This window comes from Equus quagga, chromosome 8 (genome assembly GCF_021613505.1).
Source record: "Equus quagga isolate Etosha38 chromosome 8, UCLA_HA_Equagga_1.0, whole genome shotgun sequence".
Lineage (NCBI taxonomy): Eukaryota > Metazoa > Chordata > Mammalia > Perissodactyla > Equidae > Equus > Equus quagga.
In genome coordinates, this window is record NC_060274.1 from 114,585,712 (window position 1) to 114,600,618 (window position 14,907).

The following is a 14,907-nucleotide window of genomic DNA, read 5'->3' on the forward strand; positions in this document are numbered from 1 at the left end:
GTTCTTCTTTTCTAGTTCCTTGAGGTGTACTGTTAGGTTGTGTATTTGAGATCTTTCTTTTTTCTCGGTGTATGCATTTATAGCTATAAACTCTCCTCTTAGAACTGCTTTTGCCACATTTCATAAGTTTTGGTATGTTATGTTTCCATTTTAATTTGTCTAAATGTATTTTTTTATTTCCCTTTTGGCTTCTTGTTTGATCCATTGGTTGTTCAAAGTTCTGTTGTTTAATTTCCATATATTTTAAATTTTTCAGCTTTCCTCCTATTTCTCATGTCATACCACTGTGACCAGAAAAGATATTTGATATGATTTATATCTTCTTGAACTTGTTGAGATTGTTTTGTTGCCTAACATACGATCCATCCTAAAAAATATTCCATGTACACTTGAGAAGAATGTATATTCTGCTGCTGTTGGACAGAATGTTCTGTATATGTCTGTTAGGTTCATTTGGGTATTGGTAAATATTGATTACATGAGATACTACAGGATAAGATAAATTCAGAAAATAATTGTCCAGCTTGCAATAAAAAAAGAGAGAGATTATAGAGTCCAAAAATTTGGAGACTTGCACAGTTGGAAGATACAAATGATTCTCATCCTCCATCAGTAAAAAACAATACTGAGATGAGCAACAAAAGCTGATTAGAATTCTTTGTGTCAAGGATCAAATCAAGGACATGACTGTCACACTCATGACTAAAACCTCTGCATTGATTAAAGTGGTGTCCAGTAAATCTTTTCAGTTGGATAGAATGGTACAGGTCTTCCCATTGACAAAGGCTGATGGGTTCTCTCTGATGGTGCCCACGAGAGAGAAACAAAAGAAAAATTTGTGTCTCGGGAAGTGCAGTGGCTGTGACTATGGCACATGGAACTCACTTGAATCAAACATAGAAAGAGATGACTAAATGTTTTAAGAGTGGGGCCAAAATATCCACCAGTGAATGCTATAATTCATAGCATATAATGAGACTTAAAATGACCCTTGGGCCTCAATCTTCTGTGGGAAGGAAGTAGTCTGAGAAAACTGCCCCAAATCTAAAGAGGACATACTCTCCAGTGCTCACTTAATATAAGGACATGGAGGATAATGGAGAAGAACGCCCCTAGAAGGTGGAAGGTGGAGCTAAGAACCATAGAAAACAATGCAGTGGAGGAGGGGAGTCTGCCATGGATCAGAATTGAAGCCTAATCAAGGAACATTCCTAACCCTAGTGTAGAGGACGCTCACAAAGTCTGCCTGGCAGGATTCCAAAATTACCACAGATTAATAATTGCTATCTATATCTCATTCTTCTCCTTTTCAAATGGGCATGTTTATGGTGGTTATCCTGATCCTACTCTACCATTATATGTTAGTTATGCGGGGAGGGGGATGGAGATATTTTGTTTATTTGTTCATGTCTCCAGATGAAGACTACTGACTACTGTGAGATCCTGGACTTTGAGTTTGATACTATGATAGAACTTTTTGGGTTATTTCCCTGGAAGAGAGTATGCATATATTTTGCATGTGGGAAGAAAGGTAAACCTAATATCTAATGATCAGAAAGGCCAACCCTTGTAGTTGCTGGTCTTGCCTGCTCATGCTTCCCCCTTTGGGGCACTTTATGGCCCCCTAGTGTTTGGGCGGGGCCATATGACTAGTTCTGGCAAATGACTTGTGAACAAAAGTGATATAAATCACTTCTAGGCCAAAACAGTTAAACATTTAATTGCCATCGTGAGTTCCTCCAATGCACTCTTTCCAATAGGGTGACAACCCTCAGCCTGAGTTCCTGAGTAACAATGAGAAGAAAATTCCCCTGCAACTGGTGATAGACATGTAGCATCAATGAGAAATAAATCTTTTGTTTTAAGCCACTAAGATTTTGGGTGTTGTATGTTATGGCAGAATAACCTAGCCTATCCTGAGTAAAATACCTATTTATTGGTCGCCTCTTGCATTAGAAAGTAGGCTTAATGAAGCCAAGAATCTTGTCTATCTTGCTGTAAGTTATATGTAGATATTTATTACTACACCAGCTCATAGTAGGTGCTAAATAAATATTTCTTGAATTAACGGAGTGAATTATCTTAGCATAATTAAGGACCTTAATGATCCAAGATTCATTCCTGAAAAGACAGTCACCTCACTTTGCATGGTGATGGGCCCAGAAAACTCTCACAAGCAGGGTCTAAATAATTTTTGAAAAGAATTTTGAGGTCTGCTTCAAAGTACATAAAAAGAGAATAATCTTAAATAAGGCCATGACAACTTTAACTGAGGCCATGTTCTTTTATTTCCATATTACAAAAGTAATACATGAATGAATGCTTATTTTGAAAGTTTTAAGAAAACATCATTGCATATAGGTAAAAAATGAAAATACCCTTTATTGCGTCTCTGATCTTCCCCTTATATCACCTGACTTACTTTCCCATAGGTAAGTGCTGACAGAACAGTGTTCAGCAGAACTGGTGAACTATGGTATGTACTTTTAATTTGAGATAGTAAAACTGTATAAAAATGGATTTGTAAGAATATTGTTGTGATTTATAACAAGAAAATATATTTGGTCTTCATCCCTGATTCTGGTACAAAGCTCCTAAAACTCTTGGAATTTCCTAAGTGATGAGAGCTATAAAGTATCTTTTGTTAAGTTAATGAGGTGACTTTTGGACCCATCTAAGGATGGGGGCTGTTTGCCAGGAGAACTGACTATGTGATTAGAGGGTTGGAACTTTCAGTCCTACCCCTTGACCTCCAGGGAAGGAAGAAAGGCTGAAGGTTGAATCACTCACCACTTGCCAATGATTTAATCAATCTTGCCTATGTAATGAAGCCTCCATATAAACCCGAAAGGAAGGACTTTGGTGAGCTTCTGGGTTGGTGAATATGTGGCGGTGCTGGGAGAGTGGTGCACCTGGAGAGGGCATGGAAGCTCCGTGCCCTTTCCCCATGCCTTGCGCTATGCATCTCTTCCATCTGGCTGCTCCTGAGTTATATCCTTTTATAATAAATCGGTAATCGAGTAAATAAAGTGTTTCTCTGAGTTCTGTGAGCTGCTGTAACAAGTTAATTGAACTCAAGGAAGAGGTGGTAGGAAGCTCCAATCTATAGCCAGTTGTCAGAAGGACAAGTGACAGCCTAGGCTTGTGACTGGTGTCTAAAATTGGAGATGGGGGAGAGTCTTGTAGACTGAACCCTTAACCTGTGGAATCCGATACTTTCTCCCAGTAGATAGTGTCAGAATTGAGTTGAATTGTAGGGCATCCACCTGGTGTCCTGGCATTGCTTGTTGGTGTGGGGAAACCCACACCCCCATATACACACATGGTGGAATTGGGTGCAGGACCCTTAATTTTGCAGGGTCTGTGTATAGACACACACACAGAAAAAAATACCAGAAAGAATCAAATATTAATCATGCCATTCTCTGAATTGTGGGAGTGTGGTTGAATTCTTGCTTTCTTCCTTATACTTTTCTATATTTTCTAAGTTTTTTATCAACAAATATTAATTTAGGAATCAGAAAAATAAAGTTATTTTTCTTGTCATATATGTACGTAGAGCAGAACTTACATCCAATTCACTTGAAGGAGTTTAGTTTCAGTCATTGTGATAAAAAATTTATAAAGTAAAGTGACAGGAAAGAGTAATAAAGTGGACATAGCTCTACCAGATATTCAAACATGATAAGAATTTACAACAAATAATTAATTCAATAAATATTTATCCAGTGCCCAACACTGTTTTAGGAATCAAGAAGAGAGTGGTGACTAAGAAAAATAAGACCCCTGTTCTCATGGAGATAAATATCCTAATGGGAGGGACAGATAGTAAACAAGTAAATGAATAAGATCACTTAGGTAGTATTTAGTGCTATGAAGAAACTGAAGAATGATGTTGTGATAGTGAATGTTGTTGGAGGGGGGCAATATTAGCTAGATAGGAAGGTCAAAGGAGGCCTCTCTGAGAGCAGAATATTTGATCTGAGACTTCGAGGAGGAGTGAGACACTCAAACGTCTGTAGGGAGAGCATTCCAGGCAGAGAGAACAGCAATTACAAAAGCCAAGGCAGGTATAGGCTTGGTAGAATTAGGGATTGGGTGGGCCAGCTGGTAGGAATGTGTAAGAGAAAAGTCATGGTAAGTCCTGACAATAATGTGGACTTGCTGAAGGTGTTGTAGGGATTTTCTTGGGCAAGAAAAATGTATGACCTATAGAATATTACTGATAAACTGTTCAAAAGTGGTAAGAACAATGCAGTGCTAAAATGGCATTAACATCATACAGAAAGTCTAACAAGTCTAAAATTCAATTTTTCATTTCTCTTGCCTCTCTCAAGTTCTCCTTTAGATTATGTGCCTCAGATAGATTCAGTGTCATGAACAGCTAAGACCCTTATAGGTAGTTAAACAATTTCAAGATGAAGTTTCAAGGAAGCCCGTTCTTCACCATGCCCTGATTAGACCCTCCAAAATTAATGCATGATATCAGCACTGAGTTCCAGGCAGCAGGTGCTGATGAGGGACAGTCCAAGGAAGAATTGAACCAGAGAGGCCGCACAGAGGGCCATGTTGTGTGTGCAGGTGTATGGGGCTGGGTGGTGACCATGAAGCTGGGAGGCCACAACGTTTGGCTGGGCAAACAACTGGAGTGCTTGAGTATGGTGCTAGAGCTGCCTAGGCCCCTCCACTTCAAAGGATCTAGATTCATTTTTAGAGTGGAGTAGGCTAAGCTTAAACAGCCTCACCCATTTTAGGAAGATAGTGAGTTAACTTGACCAAACAGAGATGTTTAATTTAGAAATAAGGGGAGATTCCGACTTACTGTAGATGTTTCTCTGTGAACAGAATTTACTCTACTGAGATGTTTGAATTTCTTCTTTGTTCTGAATTATGTTTCACTTTTTATATTGAATTATTAGAGGATAATTTGTTTATATGGTTTGTAGAAACAAATATGTTGTTATAGACAAAATACAATCCATTGGGAAGTATGCTGTTTTTCCTTTTATTAATCCACACCTACGTGGATTCTGGGGCCAGGCACCACTGCTCACATTTGGCAGTCCCTGAATTTTAGGGCACATCCCTGGGTTGAGATGACTAGTCTCTGAGGTGTTAACTTTGCAATCCTGAGCTTATAATGGAAAAGCAAATGTCACACTGCCTCAAGTGACAGCAATTTCTGAAATGGATCCTTAGGGAACTAAACCAGACTGGATGGATAAAGAGAGAGAGATTAGCTTACAAAGTCTGCCACATTGAGTTGAGTTCATGACACAACTTAAGACCTCTTAAAGGAAGAACTAAACTCTCACTGGACTATTAAACAACAATCTGCCTTCAAGAGCAGGCAATAAATTGCCAGTGCTAATTACAGTAACAATATGGAGACAGTGCTAAGTCTGATCGTATGCATCAAGAATAACTTCCAAAACCATGCTTGTAGCTGGAGGGAAATGGATTTTTTCATTCAAGATGGACTCATTAAAATGTCTGCATTTATGACATTGCTGACTATAATAATCCTGAAATGTCTTCCTTTGTATGTATATACTTACTAAAGAATAGACATGGGGTAAAGGAATCATATTTTATAAAACTGAAAGGTGGGTTACTAGAAATGCTAATGTGTATATGGTTAACACCTATAATTCACTTTGTCTTGAATAGACTCACTCATTTCACAGTCTCTGAAGTGGTACGTCACAGTGCTGTTTCAGGGGAGCAATATGATAAGGGGAGAGAATGCATTTCCTTGACCTGCTCCTGGAAAGGCTCTCTGCTTCATCAACAGTCAACTCATTAACACCTTCCAGTGCTCACGGCCAAAGCACTGGGATTGTCCTTTACGCCACTCATTTCTTTATAGCTTTCCTTTTGAGGTTTGTTTTCCCACCCAATGTTGGAGCATACAGGCAGTGGAGAACTAAAGTTCTTTGGGAAAGCTTCACACGCTTGGATCCTGCAGTGACTGTATGAATAATGAGCTCAACATTGCAAGGCCCTCTAAGGTAGATGGAAAGAATTTGATTATTTCTGCTAACTTTAGGGAAAGTTACTGAGGGGAAAAGAAGACAACAATTCAAACTTCCATGAGCTGTGTGTTTTCAGAAAACATAAACTAGCCAAATCATCAACAGAAAAGTCTTATAAATGTTAAGACTAATAAAAAATATTGTGTGTCAATATGTGTGACACATTTATGCTTATTTTTTATGGCTTGGAGTATATTTCTGTTTTAAAGATTCTAGAAGTTGGTCTTCTTTCTTTGATTTATTTGATGCCATATTTTTTTCAACCACAAATCATAGGATTATTCTTATAAGAAAATATGATATTTTATGATGATTCATCTTGTTTTCAATCCCCAGGCACCATATAGTAAAAATCCTGAACCATCTATAATTTTTTTTCTGCCAGATTTGGGGATGGTCCAATTGCAGTGTGACTCCGTCTCTACTTTTCAAAACATGTGACTTACATAGATTCACTGTCTATATGGGTAGGAGCAAGTGTAATAAAAATGCAAGTTATAGGTATGCTGATTTTGTTGCTAAAAGCAAATGCTTAACTGGTATGCTGTATGACATCCTTATCAGGGAGGCCTACACGTATTAACCACAGGGAAGTAGAGTATAGAAAGGAGTTGGAGAGAAAAAGAAGAATAACGGTAAAAACAAACATTCTACTGTTTTATAGATTATTCAATACTTTTACATCATTTCATCTGATCATTGAACTAGTATCGTTTCACAGATGTGGAAATGAAGCAGGGAGAGCTTATGTGACTTTCCAAGGCGACGGAGGCAGTAGGTGGAGAAGCTGGATGCCCATGGAGCCTCAGGACTATATTGTTTAGCAAAACTAGGGGCACAAATTCACTGCGTGGTGAGAATAGGAGTTGAGTTTGTTTAAGTCTCAGCTTCAAATACACATAACTGAGTAAAAGTGTTTCAGTAAAGGCTCAAAACTAAGGAATATTTACCGAGGTAAATTTGTTCAAATAATTTCCAGAATGGGAGATCAGGGTGTGACTTGATCTTCTACAATTCAGGCGTAAGGATGAGATGTGGGGTGACCACTCAGAAAGAATTTTGCTTCTTTAAGTACCTGAGAGCCAGAAGAGATGTCTCTAGGCCAGGAAGGGAAAGAGCTATGGAGGAAGGAAAACTGGAAATGCCTATGAAAGTCACTGTGTTCACATTAGGATTTCTCAACCTCGGCCTCAATGACATCTTACATGGGATAACTTTTTGTTGTAGGGAGCTGTCTTGTGCATTGTAGGGTGTTTAGCAATATCCCTGGCATCTATTTGCTAGATATCAGTAGCATTGCCCCTCCCCATTCCCAGCTGTGACAACCAAAATGACTCCAGATATCGCCAATTTCCCCCAAGGGATGAATCAAGTTGAATTAAGTAACCAAGGTTTAAACTACAGCTTGACCAACCTGCACATGGATTGCAACTCAACATTTTCTTTTTTCTCACTTTGCTGTAAAGTATTTTTAAAGCTGTGTGATCAACTTACCAAATGCATGATTATTGGACAATCTTCTATAGATGTGCAGTATCAGAGAAAAATAAAAGGAGAAATTATGGTCTAAAGGTAAAAGACTAGAGAAAAATTCCAGATTATTGATATAAAGGCAGTAGAATATGATCTAGAGCAGAAATTTCCCAAGTCTCCTTCTTTTACATCAAATGTAAGCTGTTGGTGGGCATGTAAAACAGTACAATCTTTTTGGAGGACCATTTGGTCTTGACATTGGTGTCAGGGCTTCCTTCTCTAGTGCGTGGGAGAGATTCTACTTCATATCAAGCTCACTGGTATATAATCAGAAGGGCCCGGAGCCGTCCATTCTGAAGTTTCTGATGAGAGAAACTCTCATGACCATCTCCTAAAAAAATAAAATTAAAATACCACAAGCAATAAGATTTTGAACTTCCACGGAGGTCGCAAATAGAGACAACTTAATTTTTAAAAGGTAAGAGGCTTGTAATATCACAAATTCTGAGTGCCGAAAAAACACAAGGCGTGGTGGAGGAATATAATCAGCAGTTAATGATTTTCTGGTGCAGGAAAAGTGATGGGTGAAAAAATAATAATGCAAATAAATCAAACAACTGGTATTTTGACCAATCTTTTATTCTATCTCCAAAACTACCATTTCAACCTAGAAAGGAATTTAATGAGGGATAGAAATCCTTAAAAGAACTTCCCTGCCAAACTTACTGAATGTTTAACACATGATTAAAAACTCATGTTCATCATGGAGAATCATTAATGACCACTTTAGTGGATATTTGCCTTTAAAAATTATTTTGGTTGCCCATCACTAGAATGCTCATTTTATGGTTTGGAAATTCCCCTTCTAATGAATCTTGGAAGGAGGCAGGCCTATCTGTAACCATAGAAGAAAATGTTAAATCTTTGCTCTTCTGATGTATCTTTGAGACCAAGCCTCCATCAGTCAAATGGAACCAGCTGAGAACCCAGAGCCTGTGATGTAGTGGCTGTGACACTCGAATTTTGTGGTTGTGACAGCAAAGGAAGACCATTTCTTAGGGCAGTTGGCCATATGCAGTATCTGAGACCGGGGCAAGCCAGGACATCCAAGGTTCAGAGGTGACAGAGGCACTAGCGGGGACAGGGGGGAAAGGGTCTCACCAGACAGGTTCCGTCTCATGTTTTTGCGTGTTGTTATCAGCTGCCCAGCCCCAGGCCAGTTCTCCAGGTCTTCCAGTGATTCTGGGAGCCACTCCCTGTGCTTTTAGTAAGTTCCATTTTCTCCTAAAGTCAGCTGGAGTTGTTTTTTGTTGCCTACAATTCAGAACCTTGAGTAGTATAATCATTAACTTATAAAAAATTAACAGCAATAGAAGCAGAAAGTTTGTTTTCAACACAAAATTCAGAGGTATTAGTAGTATTAGTAGTGATAATAGTTAACACTTCTTGAGTGCTTAAACTTTATGCCAGGCACTGTTCTAAGTTCGCCACATTTATTAGCTCACTAAATCCTGACGACGATCCTGAGCAAACTAACGCACAGAGAAGTTAACTGGGAAAATGCGGGCTTGGGCTTTGAATCTGAGCAACTTGACGCCAGAGCAAACTGAGCAACTTGATAACTTGATGTTATCAAGTAAAGATCTGCCTAATTTGCTGAGAAGCTTCCTTTTCCATTGCTCTTTTAATTTTTCAGATTTCTTCAGGGAAAGATCCTCTATTTTTTGCTTGATAATTTCTAATGCAAGAGGCTTTGCCTTCCAAGGTGAGGAATAAAAGTGCTATAATTAGCGAAACTACTCAGCCAGCATAGAGTCTTATTCACTCACTCATTCCTTCAGTCAGTGACTATTTAATACCCACCTGTGGCAGGCAGACTCCTGAAACGTCCCCTTGAGTAATCCTCTCCCCTTGAGGGTAGGCTGGCTAACGACTTGCTTGCGGCCAACAGAATGTAGCAAAGGGGATGAGATAGCACTTCCATGACTAGTTTACATAAGATTGTAACTTCTGTCTTGCTAGCAAAATCTATTTCCATCTTGGCTTGTATGCTTTGATAAAGGAAGTTGGTGTGGAATAAGCTGCCATGTGGGAGAGGCCTACATGGCCAAGAACTGAAGGCAGCTTCTAGCCAACAGCCAGCAAGGAGCAGACTCTCAATCTAAGAGCCTCTGAAGAACTGAACTCTGCCAACGACCACAGGAGCCGGAAGCAGATCCTTCCCCAGTCAAGCTTTCAGATGAGACTTCACCCCTTGCCAATACTTGGATTGCAGACCTGTGGGAGACACTGAAGCAGTGCGCCCAGCTAAGCCATGCCCAGGACTCCTGACTCAAAGAAACTGTGATACAATAAACCTGTTGTTTTAAGCTGATGAGTTTGTGATAATTTGTTATGCAGCAATAGATAAATGATACAGTACCTTTTGTGTGTCCAGCACTTCCTCTAGGTAGACCAGATCCTGGCCCTCATGGAACTTATGAAACAAATGAACATGATAACTTCAGGTAGTTAACTTCAGGTACACTGAGAAAAAATAAAATATGATGATGTTATAGAGCCCTTATCTGCACATGGGACTATTTATATTAAAATAAACTGAAATTAAGTAAAGTGAAAAATTCAGTTCCTTAGCCACAGTAGCCACACTGCAGGTGCTCACTAGCCACATGTGGCTTGGCTCATGCCTACTGTGTTTAACAGCACTGACTGTAGAACATTTCCAACATTTCCATTATAGGAAGTTCTAGCGGGCAGGCTGTTGCAGAGAATGACTAGGGGAATGAGGGACTTTAAAATGAGAAGCTAAGGAAACTTCTCTGAGAGAGAAGTATTTGAAGCATGACCTGAAGGACAAGAGAAAGCCAGACCTGCAAAGATCGGGGGGCAGGACATGAGGCAGAGGGAACAAGAGGCATGAAGCCCTTCAGGTGGAAACTACTGCAGTGTGTTTGAAGACAGTGTGGTGGGAGCTTAGTGATACAGGATGAGAGGAGTGGTAGATGAGGTAGGAGAGGGAAGCAAAGGGGCCAGGTGGTGCAGGGTCTCACGGCCCAGGGTCAGGGCTTGGATTATCGCATTCTAAATGCAGTGGGAAGCACTGGAGGATTCAAGCAGGGGAGTTAACATGATGTCATTTATGTTCATGTTCTCAATAGATCACTTTGGCTGGCGTGTGGAGAATTGATTTTTGGGGATAACAATCAACAAACAATTGATTGTTGGGGGAAATAGGTAGAGCATTTAGGAGACTACTTTAGCAGCACTGGTAGCCCAGGTGATTCTAGATTGACCCGGGGAGAGGGAGGGATGTTGAGAAAGAGAAATAGACAGATAAGGGATCTATTTTAGATCTACTGCTGACAAGACTTGATGGATTGGATCAGGGAGGGCAGGAGAAAGGGAGGAGTCAAGGATTTTATTTGCAATTTTGATTTGAATAAAAGGTTGGATGGTGGTAGGGATAGGAAAGACTTGGGGACGTACAGGTTTGGAGGGCAAAAATGAATGACTCTCTTCTGGTCATAGTAAGTTTGAGATGCCCATTGAATGCCCAAGTAATGAGGTAAATGGGCCATTCTATATGTATCTGGAGCTCTGTGGAGCAAGAGCAGGAGATATAAACTAGAGTCATTGGCAAATAAATACTATATAAAGCCATGGGACTGAAGGAGATTAACAGGGAAAGCACAGAAATAGGACTGAGATCCCAGGGCATGCCAACATTTGAAGAGAAGGAATCAAACAGAAGAATATTATATGTGTCATACTGTCCATCTCTCCTTTCCCCCTCCTTTTACTCCATGAAGAACTGGATTAGTAGTAACAAGGATGGAGATTGCCTAGCTTTTGGGTAGTGATACCTATCTGTTATTTAAGAAACAAAATTAGGGGCTAGAGGAGATGGTATAAGAGAGAAGAATTAAGTTACAAGAAAGATCCAAACCATTGACCACAGAGGCCTAGAAGGTTCAGCTCTCCACTATCATCTTGTGCCACTCCATCCTTGGCTCACCAGGTTCCAGCCACTCTGGTCTTTCAGGCCTTCAAGCTTGCTAATCTTTCCCAACTCAGGACCTTTGCACATGCTTCTTCCTCTTATTGCCTCTTTCTTCCCCGTTTCTTGACTCCTCTACCTATAGTGAGTCTTTCTTTGTTTCTCTATCTCAGCAATTTTTTTTTTGTCCTATAGTATTTATTACAATTTACATTATTTTACAAATGAAGAAACCAATTTACGTCTTTTTTACTGTTGTACTCTCAGTACTTGGGGATAAGTACTTTTGGATAAATATCCTCAGTGCCTGGGGATAAATATTTGTTGTATGAATGAATTTATTTATTGAGTGTTAGATACTAAAAGTCATTTAAGATGTTTTATCTTATTTAAGCCACTCAAGTCTATGGTATAGATATGACTTCAAAGGCTGAGAAACGGGGCCGGCTCCATGGCCGAGTGGTTAAGTTCGCGCACTCTGCTGTGGCGGCCCAGGGTTCCGATCCTGGGTGCCGACATGGCACTGCTCGTCAGGCCATGTAGAAGCGGTGTCCCACATCCCACAACTAGAAGGACATGCAACTAAGATATACAACTGTGTACAGGGCAGGGTGGGGAGATAAAGCAGGAAAAAAAAAAAGGCTGAGAAAGGTTGTGTAACTTGGTAAAACTCACACAGTAACAAGGAGTCGAGGTGCAACTGAAGCCAGATCCAGGTATTCTAAAGCATCTGTAGCAGAAGGTAGCAGGGATATGGGCAGCCTAGGGAAGCAGAAGCTGGAGCAATATGACAAACAATAAGACTCAACTGCCATCTGAGTGGCAGAGCCCAAGAAGACTGCTGATTTAAATAAATCAGGGCCTGGGCTGAGTTTCAAATGCAGCTCTGTGATGGCGGAAGCATGAGATGTGGGTTGTACTGTGTAACAGAGCTGTTCAAAAACAAGATGGGGAAGGGTGGGGACCAGGCATTTTCTTAGAAACAGAGCACAAAGGGATCAGATAAGCAAGTCAGTGCTGTTCACTGAGTGTGGTAACCGAACAGAATCCTTCTTGTCGCCTGGGAAAAATAAAGGATGTTAATGCAGACATTAAGAAATCTGGTAGATAGGCTTATGATTTTTAGGGGAGCAGTCATCCCTCATGCATTTACATCGTGTTTATTATTATGCATTTGTGAGAATCCTTGATTTGTGTTTGTCTGTCTGTAGATTTCACGAGGGCTGTGGTTTGCTTTGCTCAGTGTTGTATTATAATGCCTAGCATAGCAGCACTAGCAGAGACCAGTGTTTATTTAATAAGTGAGTAATAACAAAAAATGGTAGTACTAACAGGAAACACATTGGGCGTATGCTATGCACCAGACGCTGTTTAAGTATTTCACACATATTAACTCAATTACTTCTTGCAACACTTCTGTGAGATAGGGACAATTATTGTCTACATTTTATAGATGAAGGAACTGAGGCATGGAGAGGTTGTGAAAGCCACCCAGAGTCACACGGCTAATAAGTGTCAGAGTTGGGAACAGGAAACCATGCTTTTACCACTCTGCTATATCACCTCTAAATGAATGAACACAGGCACAAATGATGGTTCCAAGGACCACCTGCTGTTGAACATGGAGCATTCTAAGACTATTTTCAAAGCCAGATTTTCTTTTGAGGATGCAAATTGCTGATATCCAAATTGCCTGGCCTTTCACTAGTTGTGTGCAGGGAGCAGCTTGGCCTGCAGATAAGAGGATCACAAGGCAAACAGCTGGGATGCAGCTAGACTAGGATAGGGACTGGCAGGAGGGAGGGCACAGGGCAAATAGCTGACTTTGAGTAAGGAAATTCTGAAAATATAGTTCAGGACTAGTGTAAAGTCAGAGGAAATGGGTGTGGGGCAGCCAAATATGCGGGTCAGACTCTGGTCGGGCTGGGAAGGACCCTGCCGGTATAAATTGAACAGTATTTCCTAAACATGATTTTTTTTCAGACACAAATAAGATACAGGCTGAAAGAAATTCAATTATAAGTTAATATCAAAATGAAGACATGCATTTTATTTCTATAAAAAAGAAAAGCTTGGATTAAAATCTACACAAAGATGTTTTAATAAGAGTATATCTAACTGTATATAGAAATATTATAAAATGGGATTGATAATCTTATTTCATTATTGTGGTCTTCATTATGGTTTATGGAATAATGATAGAGTTTAAGTGCCAATGCTTTTAAAAATTCATTTTCCTTTTCTATGACTATGCTTCCATTTCCTAATCTATTACTGATATTGAGAGTTTTGCCTGACTAACAGTCATTTAAAATAATATAATTTAGTCTTCCACATTACTTTGAAACCTAAATTGAAAACAAATATTTCTTAAAAAGTGATTACCTATTTCTGTGCTTATTGCTTGCTCCACATGTATTGTAAAAGTTGAATGCTTTATGTTAGAAAAGTTAATCTGAAATCATTCTTGGCTAAATTCATTATTCTGTGTACTTGTTAGAATATGTAAAATAAAATCATAGGAACATTAGTGTTTAAGCATTTTTATTGTATGTTTGGTGAACTATGAAAATGAACATTTGAAAATTCCTTCACTCTGTTGACATCTTGCTATTGTTTAATCATAATAAAAGTGAAAATATTCCAGATGGCTACATCTTACGAATAAAGTGGAAAATCATATAAATAAACACAAAGCTTAATAATTATTATAATGTTTGTACAGGATTTTGAGAAATATTTTTCACATGTATTTTTCTTATTTAATGCTAATAACAACTCAAGGAAATTGACAAATTATTTTTATTTTAGGGTTGAGGGAATAGATTCCAGGGAGTAACATACTCACATTAATAGATGAGATTGGAGTTAGAACCCAGTTTTTTGACTTTCAACTCCAAACAATTTTCATTACATGAAGCTACTTTCACACAGAAGAGGTAATGGTAAAAAACAGGCCAATGGATTCGAAGAAAAGCTAATAAATTTGGATTTCAACATTGGGTTTAAGGTGATTATAGGATTTCCAAAAATGAGTGTTAAGGAAGTGGGTGTAGATATTTGGTTCAATGTTTAAGGAAATTGTCGAAAGTGGAAATGAGTCTTTCCCAGCCCAGGTAGTTTCTGTTCTTTCCAGTGGAGGACACAGAGCCATACCTGGATCCTTTCTTCCTTAATGAGAAGCATACTACGTGAAGTGTGGTACTTTGCATAAACTCTGGAGGCAAATCCTGGCATCAAATCCTAGTTCTGTCACCTCCTAGCTAAGCGACCTTGGATACTTGAAGTCGTTTCTCTAAAACTCAGTTTCCTCATCTGCAGAATGCAAATAAATAAAGTATCTATATGAAAAGGTTTGTTATGAAGGCAAAATAAAATAGTTTATGTAAGGTGCCCAACAAA